This window comes from Notolabrus celidotus, chromosome 10 (assembly GCF_009762535.1).
Source record: "Notolabrus celidotus isolate fNotCel1 chromosome 10, fNotCel1.pri, whole genome shotgun sequence".
NCBI classification, from domain to species: domain Eukaryota; kingdom Metazoa; phylum Chordata; class Actinopteri; order Labriformes; family Labridae; genus Notolabrus; species Notolabrus celidotus.
The window spans coordinates 13,398,817-13,414,060 of NC_048281.1; the positions used below are offsets into that span (position 1 = coordinate 13,398,817).

The window sequence follows — 15,244 nt, forward strand, 5'->3', positions numbered from 1 at the left end:
TCAAGCTAAATAGCAACATTATAACACATTTTTACTGCGTTTATTTCCTTTTGTGTGCTTTATAAGCAGCGAACGTCGAACAACATAACACATTGCGGGTCATATTGTAGCCACTCGTGTCTCTGTTTCGATTCACATTGAAGCTACAGCCTTGAAACAGACGTCTACAAAAGATACAACTGTTTAAAACGCAGCATAAGTTTATCTCAATGTAAGATGATCAAGAATCAAGAATCAAGCAAGCTTTATTGCCAAGTGAGCTTGCACACACAAGGAATTTGACGTGGTGATTGGAGCACTAGACAGTAAGAACACAACAAGACAGTGAGGACAATAAATATAGAAACCTAAAAACTAACCTTAAAAAATCTAAATAAAAATACTATCTGCACAAAGAAAGGTATAGAAATATCCTACTTTTAAAATGTAAATAAATGAATTAGCCTAAGGTAGATTGCAAATTTTAGAGGATGAATATAATAATACAATATGTTATAGAATAAATTACAATACTGCACGTGGTTGTTGAGATATTGCACTGGAAATCAAGGATTACACATAAAAGATAAGCTCTTTCTGAAGCTCTTTCACGACTCATATTTTTGCATGATACCACACTAATTGAGGTATTGAGAAATAAAACTATGAGTGCATTATTAATTTATCATATTAAGTTTATTGTGTTTATTATTTCATTTTCGTATTATTCAGGTTTAAGGTCAGTTAGCTTTCACCCCCCACCACCCCTCTCTCTCCTGCTCTCTGTCTACGTCTCTCTCCCTCCTGCCTGCTGCTGCTGCTGCTGTCTCTTTATGTTCCTGTTCTCAGTGAACGCTGAAACTCCACACAGAGTAGCCCTGCAGCCTCCTCAGCTACAGAAACTCGGCTTTATTGCAACTTTTTTTGTGAGTGTGCCCGAGCGAAATCGCTTCGTAAGCACTCAAAATTAGCCGACAGTGAGTCACACGCGTTTAGAGCAGCGGTCGGAACTTGAAATATGACGATAAGCAAAATGGGAGGAAAGTCGTTGCTGGCTTGCTGAAGTTGGAGGTTCTCCTTGTGGAAGAGGAAGAGGTGGCGGCGGACACCACGAGTTCACTCTCACAATAAAAAGGTAAGACCTTAAAAGTCGAGTGGCATGGTGGAGGGTTGCACTGCTGTTTAAAAAGCCCTGTTCTGTGTTTATATGTGCATAGAGGATTTGACTTTCAGAAATGGGTGATTATGGCGTTGATTATGAGGTTACCGGCTCACATAGCTTAGTCACCCCTTGACTCTACACGTGTGTTGAAATTCTTTCTTCTGCCTTTATTTGTGTCTATCTTTCGGTGTTTTTCGTTCCCCAAACAACCTACTTTTCTTACACCGTGTTTGTGTAAGAGCTCTGGTCTAGCCTAATTCCCAAATACTCCAAGTTTTAGAGGTTAAAGGTGAATTATTAGGATATCATATATTGCCTTTGATAGCACAAACAGCCTCCAGCATTTGAAGTTGCTGGAGTGCAGCTTCATTCATTTTGATAAAGCCACATTAGAAATGATATTTATATTGTTATTATGCAGATCTAGGGTTTGCTTAAGTTTGGGAAGAGGGGGGCATTGAACTGTAGTACCACCAGTGTTCAAGGGACAGTTCATGTTACTGTACAACTCCAGTGTTAAGCTGCTTCCTACCTCTGTGTTAGCTCTTTTAAAAGTATAACACAATCCAAAGTATAACAAAAAACCCTGTTCATTATAAAGCTTGAACACTTGGGGATTACACATGTGCACATGAGACTTCCTACTTTCAGAAAGAGATGAACAGATTTCACATGACATTGAGATTCTGCTTATTTTCTATCAAGTAGCCCTATGTGTTCTCTTTACTCCATAATATAATGAGATACAGCATGTACAGACAGTTAAAATGTCTCGCCTTGTTTCTGAGAATCAAAGTGTTCATTATCTCTTCTAAAGACACACACAAGAGGGATTAGTATGGAAATACACTGCTGTTTGAATGCTGTCCTATACTGATTCTACTTCAATGGCCCAAATAATTAATGCCAAAGTGATGCCCTCATTTTCTTGTTGACCCAGTGGCTGTTGTATTTATGTTCACAATACTTCGCTCTCCAGAGATGATAGAGGCATCTGAACAAAAGAGTTGTATTGGAGAGGGTCTCATTGAAGATAAAGTGCTGGCGAGACTTAATTTGAGAGTTCGGCTTTTGCTGCCGCTCTTTTTCTGGGTTCCTTGAATGGATAACGTACAAACGTCAGCGCTAATGTAGCCCCAACATAACCCAACCTAACCTAACCTAAATTACGTATAAGAGGTAGGACGAAACATTGATACAGCAATACACCGCCATCCTGAATCGTGCAATCCAATCATGTGATGATATTATCATTATCATTACCCATCTAAATCCCATTGTATCGCGAATACCCTAAGATTTCCATCCCTCTTCCCAGTGAGATCACCATAACCTGAGGGTGATGGATAACATGGATTATGGATCACATTTAAAAAAAAAATCTCTGACGTTATTTCCTCACACTTCATTTTACCAGGCTAGTTCCATTATCAGACAAAGAGAAGCCCCTTGTGTATTGACTATATTTAACATTTTCCATTAAAAACCATAACCTTTGCTATTGATGTCTTGCGCCCACACCTGTCACGTCTGCAAGATTTTTCAAAACACTTATTTAGACACCTACTTTTTCTTGGTGATTGATTCTTATTGGTCAATACTGATTGTCGCCTGAGTGGTCACCAATACCACTTAACTTTTTTTATGATATTAATAAAACAACAACAACATACTTCCGTAGTGGCGTTTAATTATCATGTTTGATGTGTTACAGGCATTTCTGGCCTCATTGCCATCAAAGAATTTCACACATGCTCCTATTTCCCACATTTTTTTAAAAGGGAAGCTATCACTCCATGTCAAACAGCTTTATCAGACCTACATGGAGTGAGTCTGTTTTGGGTGGAGAGAACCACCGCCTGTTTACACCGGCATCAGTGTACAGAAAGGGTCATGTGATATGACTGCTCAGACGTGTTGGTAAACATTAAGATTTGTACAGAAATGGTGCCTGTGTTGACGGAGACCTTTTTTTTCAATTCAAGCTGAAGACACATTAGTGTGGTTGTAACCTGAAGCTACAGGGCACGCTGTAGATCAGAGCCCCTGTCAAGTACGAGAAATTGCCTTTTGCACTCTACCCCTGTATATTTAGCTCTTGGTGATACCTTTTGAAGACTGTGCTCTTTGTGTCAGAATTATTTTGTCAGCATGGATTTTTTTGAACTGAACATAATATTACAGTGTGTGATTTCTCCCTCCTAGTTTTTATGATTACTACTAATTTGAGTACAAAAGATTTGGCAAGATGAGACTTTTTTTCCCAAAACCTACAAAGAATTTCATCGGATTTTTATTATTTTTTAAGCAAGACAAAAATCTTGTTATCAAACTTATATCTTCCAGCCACATTGCCTTTCCCTCCCCTTGTGTTTACCAGTTTTGTCACTCCAGTCAGCAACTTGAAGCCAACCCTTAATTGCAGTAGTTAAAAAAACAGGTTTAGTGCCACCCATTTAAAGAACAATGGAAGTTTTACGACCTAAATTACAGGTTTCAGACCTCTTTAGGTTTTCCATTAAATGATCCCTAAATGTGTTAAAGTTAGTGTGTTGGGACCTCATTACTACCCCTCATTTATAGCTCTGGAACATGGTCTAATTTTCACAGTAGCTTTAATTTTCCTGTGTAACATTTTGTCCATTTGGTGTTGCCATAGGTGGACTCGGTTACCTTTTATATGAAGTCCTCAGAGGGCATTAATGAATAATGTTGCAGGCCTACAGGTAATTGTCAGTCTGCTTCTTCTTGTGTAGTGACAGGATTTGACATGAGACGCGCTGTATTTGGTTTCAGCGTTGGAAAACAAATGTACCTCCTTCAGTACGGCATCATGATTATTCATTCCCACTTTTTTCCAAGTTCCTCAAATGCAAAGCCTACTCAAGGACTGAGTGAAATGAGGCGCACAAGAGACGGCAGCAAACTTGTGTTTAGACTGAGTCCTCAAAACAGAAATGTATCCTGTGCTCATAAGTAGGGCAAGGAAGTCCCTGAGAAAGCCCATGTCAGGCCTGTGATGCAGTAAAGCTTTGTATCAGGCTGTCCAAATATTTCTGTAGCAGTATTTATTTATGAAAGACCAGGGGGGGAGGGAGGTGAGCCATTCTCTCCCTCTAAAAAAGAAACATACATGGGCTTCAGTCCAACATGCAGAGTAGTGGTCACTCTTAAAAGTACCGGCTAGTTCGTGGATTCATCTTGGATTTGGAGCAGCTCTGTTTATCATTGTGCAAATTTGTGCCTTGAGACTGTCCTGTCTGTGTGTGTGTGTGTGTGTGTGTGTGTGTGTGTGTGTATTTAAATTAAAACAAGTGGGAGGAAGCCGCATGCCTTTAAGGGTGTGTTGAATGTTCAGCTATTTGACTGTCTAGCAGCTTATCAGTTTCTATTTCTATTGTGTCTGTAAGCATCACATCTTATGATTCACTTTCTCTCTTTGAGGCATTTATGGGAAGCGGCACATGCGTGAGATCAAATTCAGTCAATAGTGACCGTCTGAAAGCACAAACAGACCTCAAACCAGCCTCTAAAAGTAGGATTTTATTTGAATATTTCACTCAAGCCTGCGTGTAATACTACCGCTGTTAGTGGGTGACTGTTGAGGAAGTTGTGCAAGCACATGCCTGCCAGAGTGACAAACTATTGAACTCAAAGGAATATTGTTTTTTCCACTCAGTCCATCCATTCACTCCCGTCTGAGTCAGCCATTTAACACCACGTTGTCTGCTTCTTTGTCTGTTTTCCAGCGATAAAGTATCGTGAAAACCAAGTGGGAGCTCACAAAAAATTACAAGTACGGGAACCAAGAAGCATTTATGTATACAAATGAAAAAAAAGATAATTTTGAGGAGAGTAATAGAGGTTATGGGTGTCATCAACATTTTAGACTGTCTTTAGACTACTAGCTTTGTTGATTTTACATCCTTAGCGCCAAAGCTTTTAAAAACACACATCTGTAATCTGGTATTCACCCCAAGGTTGCAAAGCTACCAAGACAAAAGGCAGCAGCCGCCGGGCAACCACATTTACGTTATTTTCTTTCTTTTGCAATAGTGGCGGTCTCACGCAGAACATCCACCCACTGATATAGATCTCTGTCTGCTGCTGAGTTTAATTCCTCATCTCTCCTTCCCCTTTTTTTCTGCTCTGCCCTCAGACACACCTACAGCTCATCAAACATGAAAAACTTGAGGAAAAAGGAAGTCTGTGTAAAGGGCATTTGACGTCTTTAAGCCTCTGTAGCTACCTCAGAGGGCGGATCAGAGGCAGGAGAACTTCGCCCCACTGTTCCGCCTCCGTGTGCTGCACATTTCAGACTAAGCATAGACATCCTGCCTTTAAATGGCAACATAGGAATCAAAGTTTCTGAAGCTTTGTCTAGAGATCACAATAATCCAACCTCACAGATCTGCACAGTATTAGTTGATATTGTTACATTAGTTGATTTAAAATCAGGGAGGGTTTCATCCTCAGATGAGCTCCCTTGTCTCGTAGGTTCCTGAGATACTGTCGTAGACGTCCTGCTGCTGTGGACGTGCTGTACTCCAGCGGCAACAGCTAGTACTACTGCTACTACTATTACTATCATCGCTCTCTCCATCTCTTTTTCTCCTCTATCCCTCTTTCCAACCTCAACTCGTTTGAGGCAGATGGCTGTCTAACATGAGTCTGGTTCTGCTCGAGGTTTCTGCCTGTTATAAGGAAGTTCTTTCTTACCGTTGTAACTACCTAAGTACTGCCAGGTGCCATGCTCATGGTTGATTAAGATGAGATTAGATTTAGTCCTGTCAGTAAGACTGGACTGGATTGTATTTAGCTCTTTACAGCAGCAAGGACAAACGTTCCTTTAACAGGTAAAAACCTTGAGCAGAACCCGACTCATGTTAGAAGGCCATCTTGACCAAGTTGGGGTTGGAAAGGGGATAGAAGAGATAAAGAGAGAGATGATGGTGATAGCAATGAAATGGACTTAACACTTTAATATTAACAGCAATAATACTGTTGAAAACAAAAGAAAACAATTATAGCTATTGTTAAAATTGTAATTATGCCATAGCCATGATAATTTGAGTTATAAGCAAAGGAAAAATATCATCACTACTAAAATATAGATTCACCTTTGAGACTGAGGAATCACCTTTTACTATCATTGCTCTCTCTCTCTCTCTTACTCTCCACTATCCCTCTTTCCAACCCCATTTCGGTTGAGGCAGATGTCTGTCTAACATGAGTCTGGTTCTGCTCGAGGTTTCTACCTGTTAAAAGGACGTTTTTCCTCGCAGCTCTAACTAGCTAAATACTGCGAGGTGCAATGCTCATGGTTGATTAAGATGAGAAAAGATTGAGTCCTGTCAGTAAGAGGGGATTGGATCTCATCTGTCTAGATTTACTTTGTTTGTAAAAGCATCTTGACAAAACATTGGAGAGATTTGGCGCTATACAAATAAAGATTGATTGATTGATTGATTGATTGATTGATTGATTGATTGACAAAAGTACTCCACAGTAGGTCGACAAACATCGTCCTCCAAAAAAGTTAGAAGGAAACAAACTCCACATCTCTCTAGAACAGATATTCTTTAATTTCTTGCCTTGCTATTTTAATACTCCTGTAGATCTTCTCGTGTTTATATTCAAACAAAGATAGCGATTGTTACAACACTTCTCCTGTGTAGTTTGTGATAAGGTTTGGTCTCATGATTATATAAACCCTCCGCTGATAAGGCATCTGTAACACTTCAGGCTGTCAGAGTCCTCATAAACGGGGGTGAGACCAAGGTAAAATGTATTTGCTTATCACCCTATTGGATTACCAGAATCCTCATAAAAACACGGAAAGGTTTTTTGTTCACCTTGTCGGCAAACCCCCCTTTTGACTCCCTCAAGCTTCATTACATGCTTGTGTTAAACAGCAGTCCCACATTTGCATCAAAGCCATTAAGATTTCTTTCAAAAGGCTCAAAAGGGGAGTTTTTTCCCCCCGTTCATGTCATTTAAAGTTGAGTGTGTGCGTGTCTGTGTGGCCTTGGCCAGCCAGACTGAGCCTGTTGTTACAGGAAACCTGTGAATTGTGGTATTGACCACACTGCTACAGAAACCCAACGACCATCTGCTGATCAGAAGTGAAAGTTTCACATTCACTGCTGCATATTTTGTGATTTCCTACCCTTTGAAGTTCCTGAAGCTTGTTACGTCATACCGCAGTCTGGCTGGTGATGACTGGAGAAGATGCACACGTATCAAATCATGGCCATGTGAAATATAACCAACATTTTTTTAACCACTGACAGTAGGGCTGCACGATATTAGGAAAACATGCGATATGCGATAACATTGTTGAATATTGCGATGACGATATGACTTGCGCTAAATAAACAAATACTTTTTTATACAATGTTAATGTTATTCTCAAAACAAACATTCAGGAATGCATTGCTTTTATTTCTAAAGATTAGAGGCACAGCGGGGATAATATTAATTCTTAATGCCTAATTCTTAATGCCTAAAACCTAGTTCGTCAGAGTTTATATTATCAGTGATGCAGTTTAGCTCTTCATAGTCTCGTTTTCGTTATGAAAGAATGAGTCGTTCACGAACATTTATCGTTGTGGGCGTAGGGGGCGGGATTAGAGGGCAGCAGGGCTCCATCTGATTGGCCAAAATACGTTGTTCGTTGGCAGAGGGTGAAGGCATGGCACACGGAGTACAACTTATGGCAGTTCAAGCAGTCTTTTGCAATATGTATATGGCGCATGTTGATATCGCGATGATGGGGAATTTTAGATATATTGCGCAGCACTAATTGACGGTGCATCTATTGCGGATCGAGGAGATCGGAGCTGCAGAATGTCCTCAGTTTGCTTCCTCAGTAACCTGCAGAAAGTCAGAAACATTTACAAACACATTTGCAAAGCAGGACAGACACCATGTGGAACAGTCACACACGCACACGCGCACACACACACACACACACACACACACACACACACACACACACACACACACACACACACACACACACACACACACACACACACACACTACAAAGGGAAATCTTGTGGGTGTCCATGTGCTGTGTAAATGCTGGGTAAATAAACAGCGGAGGGACAGCTTAGACTCAAGACCAGTATTTTAGCTCACTTGTCTGCCTTGTTTGTTTGACCCTGATGTCAGATGGAGGGAAGCTCAAGGAGAGCGGAGGGGTATTTAGGGTGGCATGAGCAGCTGTTGACAGAGAAGCAGGATCTTCTGGTCACCATAGCAACACTTGTATTACCCACACTGGTGTGTGCTTCTGTGTTTACAGCTTATTTGTGCAATCCTCATGTCGCTGCAAGAAAGAATTACCTGGCTGTGGCCTCTGTGTTGGCTGGTACAACCTGAAGGACACTTGGGTCTTTCTCACTATTCTGCAGTATTTACATCAAAACAGCCACAGTGGAGTTGTGTTTTTTGTTTGTTTATTCCTCTTTGTGTGGCTCTGTTAATGTAACTAAAGCTTGTTAAGAAATATGCCATATGTGTCAGTTTCTGTTCCTCTTAGTGGTGGAGACTGTGGTCATATCTGCAATATGCTAAGGCACCGATACAACAGTCAAATACTGTCTTTATTTAAAAAAAATGTCCTTTTTTTTTTTTTACGCAATATGTGCCGGTAATTCTAGATTTCAGATGCAACACACACCTACTTCTGTCTCCTTCTCATGTCATGCAACGTGGAAGAAAAAAGGATGCACAGGCCAAGATTCAAACCCTCCTCAAAAGACAAACTTTCTTTTTTCGTTGGTTTTGTTTGTTTTATTGAATAAATGGAATTTTGTACTTTCTGTGTCCTTGTGGACTGAATATAAACCATCGAACCAATACAACGTTAGAGTATGAATGATAAAGTGAAGTGTAGTACCTTAAATTAAAGTCAAAATAAAATACCAAATGTCTATTCATTCATTGGGATAGCTTTAGAAAAAAGAGATTCTCTTATGTGAAATACGTGCAGCACTGAGCATCAAAAGAGCTCACTGTGTCCCACAATCTCCTCCACACATTTATTTACTTGCTACCCACCCCCACACAGCAATGTACGCATGCATGCCCCAAAGCGACTGGTTCCTTGTGTGCCTACATGCACATGTGATACCAGATAAATGCAGAAAATCAAGGTCTGGACATGCCCTGTAATAACCTGGCTACTGTAAAGATGCCCTTAAACATTTCATATATATATATATATTTTGGGTGCATATACAGGTTATATCTTCAGCAGGAAGACTGAAGAACTCCTTTTGTTCCAAAGGGCTTGTGAACCGTGATGTATGCAGCCTATTTTGGTTCAGGAGTGAGCTGCTTTAAGTCTTGTTAGTGGCTTTATGTGATGTCACTTGAGTCCATGTTGGATGTTGCTGGAGGCTGTGGTTACAGTGCACGTGTAAGTATAAGGGAGAGGATTGGCAGATTACTTGTGGCATGATACGACACGATGTGATACATCAAAATAAGGTACGGTACAGTATGATAGAGTAAGATACAATATGGTGCAATACAGTACAGTGCGATAAGACATGATATGGTGCAATACGATACGGTGCTTTAAGATACGGTGTGATACGACACAATACTTTAAGGCATGATACGATTCGTTATGATACTGTGTAATACAACAGATTGGGTACAATAAGATAAAATGTGATATGATACGACACGATATAGTGCAATACAATACAGTGCAATATGATACAGTAAGGTACTATACGACACTATATAGCAAGGTATGATACGTTTTGATATGATACAGTGTGATAAGATAAGATATGGTTTGATAAGATAAAATACAATGCGATACGATATGGTGCAAAACAATACAGTGCAATACAATATCGTATAGTATGATATGAAACAATACCTTAAGGTAAGATGCAGTACATACGATTCGGTACGATTAGATACAATGGGATACGATATGATATGGTGCAATACGGTACAGTACAGTACGCTACGATTCCTTTAGGTACGATACGATACGATTCAATATGATATAGTGTGATACGCCAGATTTGGTACGATAAGATAAAATGCAAGACAATATGGTGTGATACTTTACAATATGGTGCGATACTGTACGAAGAGCTGGAATAGCTTTATTTTTCTTAACTTCCTATTATGCATCCTGCCAACTTCTTCATTCAAATAATTCCTTTGACGTTACTCTCATGTCATTTGTGACCCAATGAGTCAAATTGGCAGTAAAATCTTTGACAAGCATTGTTCTTCAATTAAAATATATGTATATACAGCACAGGTATGTTGATAGTTGTTTAACATTGATCAGAATGATGATTTATTGCAGTATCTGTTTGTTGTCCTGCCCCTAGTTTGTCAATGCACTAAACCCTTTGTGCTTCTTATTTTTCTCTGCTTCAGCCTCGCAGCGCAATGCAACCATAGCTGCTACTAGTACATGCAAATCTGTGGTGCTGCCTGTAGGCGGATGGGTTACACTGTCCATAATGCATGGAGCAGTTTTGAAAAAGGAGACATTGGATCTATTTTGATTTTATTCTGTAACTGAATTGTAATGCATACCGCTTTGCAAGGTTTGGTAAAATACGATGGAAATAGCAAGGATCTCATTTCAGGTCCCTGTCGCCTGCTTTCCTACCCCATACCCCTCTGTATATTTGGTTGCATTGTTTTACCCCCTCTTTTGTTCCTGACGCATTGTCCTCATTAATAGGAATTCAATAGGGGTCCTCCTCTTTGAAAAATGCAAAGCTGATCATATGATTTGCTTTGTGAAGAGAATGCATAATGACACCAACAGACAAGAGGGAGTTGTCATTTTTATTTGAAGCTAATGGGTTCAGTATGAGGGTGGATCTTTGGTCCTGACACTCCCGGTTAGACACCATTATGATGATCCTTTCAATGATACCCGATGTCTGTCCCCATCCCCCCGGTGAAGACACACACACGATGCCTGTGTATGAGCAGTTCTCCATTGAAAGGAAGAAGAAAAGCACACTTTAAGCTTCTATCTTTTGCACGTATATGAAGGTGTTCATGTATGATTTAGCTGATTTTTTATTTCCATGATACCCTCAATATTGAGGCATATTTGCAGAATAAGTGGCTCTATTTGCACTTAATACCCACACTTGAGCTAGCTTAATAGTCCTTGTTACTGTTAACTCCTGAAATAACCAGAAGGTAAGGCCATCAGGGTTTCAGAGGCCACCACATGAGCGTGTCCATGCATCGAGGTCTTTGATATCACTTCATCAGTGAGTGATTTCACCAATGAGAATCACCCGTCTACTTGGAGCTGTGTTCATGTGTTGGGAGAGTCTTGGGTTGTAATGAAAACCTGCAGACTTGTTGTCTTTGTTGACACACGGTTGGCCACCCCTGGTAAACAGTAGAAGTGTTGCCACCCAAAGGAAGCGTGGGAGAAGTGTTTCCCCTGGAGACCGAAGGCGCCCACCCCCCCCCCCACCACTCGCCGACCTACATTGACTGTCGCTAAGTGACTCATTGAGAGAGGCGAAGAATAATGCACAAATGGTTGTTGTGATTACCTGTGTGGGAATCATTATTTATCACTCCTCCTGCTACCCCCCATCCCCCTCTTTCACATTCCCCTCCCCCACTCTACCCACCCCACCCCTCCTCGCTCTCCCTCCACCCCCACCCCCCAAGACTGCAGCCCAACCAGAAGCTTCAAAGGCGGGTTTTTACTCAGCAGAGCAGTTCAAGAGAAAATGGCTGCTGTTTCCAGGTCTTGTTTGCACATCTGTCAGGAGGTGACCGTTCAGGAGAAAATGGGGTCCCTGGTGTGCTGCTTTTTCAACATCATTCTTCTCCAAACCTGCATGTGCAAGAGGCGGCTGGTTTTGGAGTTCTCATTGCTCCATTATTTTTTGCACCCAAATGTTTTGTGCAAAGTGCATTTAATTTGATGGCAGTGATGGATGAACATTTTATGCGTTGCACCTTATTTAGAGAGCTGTTGAAGGAGTTATTTGCAGCTGCATGTTCGGTTTAACTAGTGAAGCTACAATCTTACAAATGGTGTTTAAATCACCGATCAGCAAACATAACGAGGATTGCTCGCTTTGAATCAATCTCTTCCTTGTTGTGTTTTCTAAATCGAGGATGTCGGCACTCTGTTCTCCTTCCCTGCAGTCTTCATCAGTCATTCTTAGATACTGTGATCAACAAATTACTACCAAAGTTTGATGTCACAGACACAGTGTCTTTGTTTTTTACTCTAAATTGATCAAAGGCAGATTTGCACACTGTCTCAAAACGCTGCATACTCTTGGAATCTGCACGCACATATGAAATTCATATAGGGCCCTATGATTCCCGCGTTCATGGAATCGTGGACGGAATTGTGGAATTGGCCAATAAAAACAGAATCTACTGTTATAAGCGGAATATCGCGGAAATTGACATAATGTGACTGAAATGCTGTCATCATGAGGAGAAGGAACGTTTGTCTCGGGAAATGTTTCCGGGGACCGCTCATTCGTGGCACCACACTTGCATCTCCTCACAAACACTAGAAAAGGCCTCCAGAAACCCCGGCTAAGTCTGCAAAAACACTACGAAACTAATCCCTTACTCCAAAATACAGAGCTGATCAGTTCCCAAATGACTTTTATGTGTCAGGTGACATGCTTTATTGCTAATTCTCCCAACTTACTGTTGACTGGAAACATAAAAATACGTGTGATGACCGTCGTCCAAAAGCCATGTGAAAAACAGAGAAAAACAATGAGTGCTATAAGCACTTTGTTCTTCTAGCACTTATTGGTACAGTGTTATGTTACAACATTATTTTTTTAATTGAAATACTGGGCACAATTGTGCAATGAAGTGTTGCTTCAAAAAATATAAGGATTTTTGCATTTCATTAACAGACATTTTATCCACTGACACAAAAAGCACACACTATATGTTGTTAAAATAAGTGTAAAGGGTAAAAAACAGAAAAAATTAACATTCTAAAAAATAAAAATGGAAAAAATAGAATTTGGTAAAAAAATAAAAATGGAAATTGGAAAAAAACTAAACAGATTTCATAGGGCCCTATTCATATCTTGGACTCTAATCAGATATCCTTGAAATGATAACTCCTTTCATCATTTCATACATTTGAGCAGATTTAATTAATGTGCATTAGTGTGAATGCACAAGCACCTTTTGTAGGTGTACTTCTGTGATAACAATTGAAAATGCAAACTTAATAAAAGCTCTAACATCAGAGATAATTGTCATGATTATGGTACAAGTCAGCAGGAAATAGACTCAACCTAAGTTAGAGTACATGAAGCCTGTGTTGGCTCTAAAGTGAGAGTACCACACCACCGTGAACTGCAGCTCTCAGAAGTGACGGTGCTTATTACCTAATAACTATCACTACATGACCATACCTGTAGTTGGTTGGATGTCACGTGACTTGAAGCCATAAAACACACCTGCTTGAGTCTGGTGTTTAAAAAAAAAAAGTCCTTATGTTAACAAATGTGATTCAGCTTTAAATAAATGTGATTGATCGTCATGCTTGAGATGAGAGACAGAAACACCCTGGCTGACGAGTGTAGCAGTCTGTCAGCAGCTCTAGGGATGAGCGTCTGCTGCTGGTGTAGTTTACACGTCATTGAGAGTGCAGTAAAGAATCTAAAGTTAACCCTTAGGAGGTTTATGACCACTGCAGGGCCTCTCTTCATTTAGTTTGTCTATTCACTCCATTGTCTGTTTACATATAGAAATATTAACACCATTATAGATATATAAACTGAAAAATCACAGCATATATATATATATATATATATATATATATATATATATATATATATATATATATATATATATATATATATGATATTGAGTATAGCATTCATGCCATCCCCAGATAAAAAGTCGACAGTGCATGGTGACTGCAGCTGGTGATATACAGGGTAATTCACAGAAAGTGGGCGGAGCTATGATGTGGCTTACTGATTTTTGCTTCTTTGTACTCTAACTGCTCTTTTTTTAATGTTGTGTTTGTTCTGTGACCTCGTTATTTTACATGTTGGAGTGAAACCTACAGAAAAATAGTCACATAACAAATGACATCTAAACTTGCTTATAGACCCTTTAATGGAGTTGAGGGAGCACATCTGACGTGCATGATTTCAAATTGAGCTGAACTTATGTGAAAGACAAGTCTAGATCAGCAGCCTGTTGCACCAGCTGTGCCTAAGTTCAAACGTAACCTAGCTTGAACAGAATTTCTCATTTGGGATGGAGTTTACGCTCTACTAACGTTTTGGGCGTTGCACTAACTGAGATAGTTCCAATGTTAGCATACATTACATCTTAAAATTGACACCTAGCTCTGAGTCGGTGTTTTGTCATATGTAACCTACCTTTATGTTTGTGTTTATCAATTAACCGGTGTTACGGCAGTTATGAGTAGCTTGTTTAGAGGCAAACGTGAGTCAGCACTTGAACACACACCCCATCAAGAAAAAAAGCTGTTCTCTGATTGGCCAATCCGAGTGAAACGTCACATCTACGGCATTATTTTGATTACTTTGGATGAAACAGTCGATTAGTTACGATGAACCTTACGTCTCTGTGGTGCAACCAAACAATGACACAGCGTAAGCTACAAACTTTAGTTTAAATCATAGACTGTATAAATAATGGACGCAGTCTCCGTGACATCACCCATCCGTTCCTGAGCGCGTTCCTTGTAAATGTGGAACTCGACCAGGCATAGTGTGATGTAAAGAGGCAGAGTTTGAGCCTCCTAGCCAACAGCTATGTGTTCCCAAGTCAGTCATGTCCTTATTCGGGCAAAAACTCGTAATCTTAATATCTTCCAAACCGTCGCGTTAGAAAAAAATTCACCCTCTGTACAGTGTGTGCCGATAGAGAAATGAGCTACATAGAGCCAAGCCGTTTTTTGAACCAGGCTGTAAACATGTTTATTAATGCTGTAAAGATCGTCTTTTTTGAATTGGTGTCTATGTGGTTTCCGGTGTTTCTGCAGCCAGCCTCAAGTAGATTCTTGATAAATTGCAGTTTATAAAACTTCAGCATGAGCTTCAT

The 15,244-nt window shown here is 40.1% G+C and overlaps 1 protein-coding gene across 1 annotated transcript in view; it reads left to right on the plus strand.

Annotated features, from left to right (window-relative positions):
• The first annotated feature begins 743 nt into the window (after positions 1–743).
• tbl1x (transducin beta like 1 X-linked) overlaps positions 744–15,244 on the plus strand; it is a 29,523-nt gene continuing 15,022 nt past the window's right edge. The window contains exon 1 of the mRNA XM_034693672.1: positions 744–1,114. The gene's annotated coding sequence lies outside the window, so the exon portion shown is untranslated. The remainder of the gene's footprint in view (positions 1,115–15,244) is intronic.